The following is a 2,679-nucleotide window of genomic DNA, read 5'->3' on the forward strand; positions in this document are numbered from 1 at the left end:
TAGCTGTATTAAGTAATGGAATTTGTATAGGGTTAAAGGGTTGAATTCCTATTGGAGGTCATAGTATTCCTAGTTCAATTGTTGGTGCTAATCTTCTTCTAAAGAATGCTCAAAAAAAAGAAACGAAAAATAATACCTCTGATGCAATAAATAAAATTATTCCTCATCGTAATCCAATTGATACAAATCCTGTATGTAATCCTTGATATGTTCCTTCTCGTACTACATCTCGTCATCATTGAATTATAGTTAGTAGGGTAATTCCAAATCCAATTATGAATAAGTTAATATTAAATAGGTGGAATCATTTTGCTAGTCCTGATACTAGGACTATTGCTCCAATTGCTCCTGTTAATGGTCAAGGTCTATAGTCTACTAAGAGGAATGGGTGGTTTGAGTGAGTTGTTAACATAGGTTTAATATACTTCTCTAGAAAATAGAGTTCTTAGAATTGAGAAAACATAGGCTTGAATTATTGCTACTGCTGATTCTAGAATTAATAGAAGTATTTGTCCAATAATTAGTAATGAGATTAAGTTTATTGCTATAGATGGTCCTGTGTTTCCTAATAAGGTTAATAATAAGTGTCCTGCAATTATATTTGCTGCCAACCGTACTGCTAATGTACCTGGTCGAATAACATTACTAATTGTTTCAATTTGTACTATAAATGATATTAATGCAGGCGGTGTACCTTGTGGTACAAGGTGTGTAAATATATGATTAGTATGGTTAATTCATCCAAATAATATAAATCTTAGCCATATAGGTAGGGCAATTGCAAATGTTAATGCTAAATGTCTTGTTCTAGTAAAAATATAAGGGAATAATCCTATGAAATTGTTAAATAATACTATAATAAAAATTGAGATGAAAATGAATGTTGTTCCATTAAATGATTTTGGTCCAAGAAGTGTTTTAAATTCATTATGTAAGGTTAAATTTAGTTTATTTCAGATAATGTTAATTCGTGATGGTGTAAGTCAAAATAGTGATGGGATTAATAATAGTCCTAGAAATGTTCTAGTTCAATTTAATGATAAATCAAAGATGTTAGTTGATGGGTCAAATGTTGAGAATAGATTTGTTATCATTTTCAATTTAAGTTTTTTATTTCAATTGTTCCTTTTTCTGCTCTTTTAATAAGGTTAGGTTTAAATGAGAAGAAGTTTATTTGATTAAACAAGATTAATGTAGCTGAAAATATAATGAATAGTGAGAATCATATAAGAGGGGATATTTGAGGGATTTGGATATAATTTCCCCATCAGAAGTAGTCGTTAATTTACTATTATTTGGTTTAAGAGACCATTACTTACTTTCAGTCATCTGATGAATTTCAAGGTGTACTAATTTTTTTTAGTTACTTTAGATTGACACTCTAATGTTATTTATTTTAACTAACTCCTTAAATTATCTTAGATAATCACTTAATAAATAAATTTACTGAAGTTCTTTCAATTACAATTGGTATAAATCTGTGGTTTGCTCCACAGATTTCTGAGCATTGTCCAAAGAATAATCCAGGTCGATTTATTGTGAATGTTCCTTGATTTAACCGACCTGGCGTTGCATCAATTTTAACCCCTAATGCAGGAACTGCTCATGAGTGTAGAACATCTGATGCTCTTGTTAATACTCGTACTTCTGTATTTATTGGTAGGATTGTTCGGTTATCTACATCTAGTAGTCGGAATCCATCATTTTCTAGGTCTTGTTCTGGTGTTATATAAGTGTCAAATTCTACGTCTATGAAGTCTGAATATTCATATCTTCAATATCATTGTCGTCCAATGGTTTTAATTGTAATTATTGCATCTACTGAATCATCAAGTAAATATAATAGTCATAATGATGGAAGGGCAATAAAAATTAATGTAATTGCTGGTAAAGCTGTTCAGATTGTTTCAATTAAATGTCCATGAAGTATATTACGGTTAGTATAGGCAATAAATAATATATAACTTAGGGCATAACCTACAATTACTGTAATTAATAATAATACGACCATAGTATGATCATGAAATGATAATTGCTCCATTAATGGTGAAGCTCCATCTTGAAGAGATAAATTTGATCATGTTGCCATTAATAAATATTTTCTAATAAAAGGTCAAACCTTTATTTGTAGAGCTTAAATCTACTGCACTAATCTGCCATATTAGAATCTAGAGATTAATGGTAATTCTGAGTAACTATGTTCTGCAGGAGGGTTATTTTGTAGTCATTCTGTTGATCTTCTTATGTTAGCTCTAAATATAATTGCTCGGTTTGTAATCATTCTTTCTCATATAATTACAATGAATATAATGATTCCTACAATAGAAATTGTAGACCCAATTCTTGATACTACGTTTCATGATGTATATGCGTCTGGGTAGTCAGAGTATCGTCGAGGTATTCCTGCTAATCCTAGGAAGTGTTGAGGAAAGAATGTTAAATTTACTCCAATGAATATAATTGTAAATTGGATTTTTAATCATGTATTATTTATAGTTAATCCTGTAAATAGTGGATATCATTGAATGACACCTCCTATAATTGCAAATACTGCTCCTATAGATAATACATAATGAAAGTGGGCTACTACATAATATGTATCATGTAATACAATATCAAGTGATGAATTTGCTGATACTAATCCTGTTAATCCACCAATTGTAAATAGGAAAATAAATC

This window comes from Schistocerca gregaria, chromosome 3 (genome assembly GCF_023897955.1).
Source record: "Schistocerca gregaria isolate iqSchGreg1 chromosome 3, iqSchGreg1.2, whole genome shotgun sequence".
NCBI classification, from domain to species: Eukaryota; Metazoa; Arthropoda; class Insecta; order Orthoptera; family Acrididae; genus Schistocerca; species Schistocerca gregaria.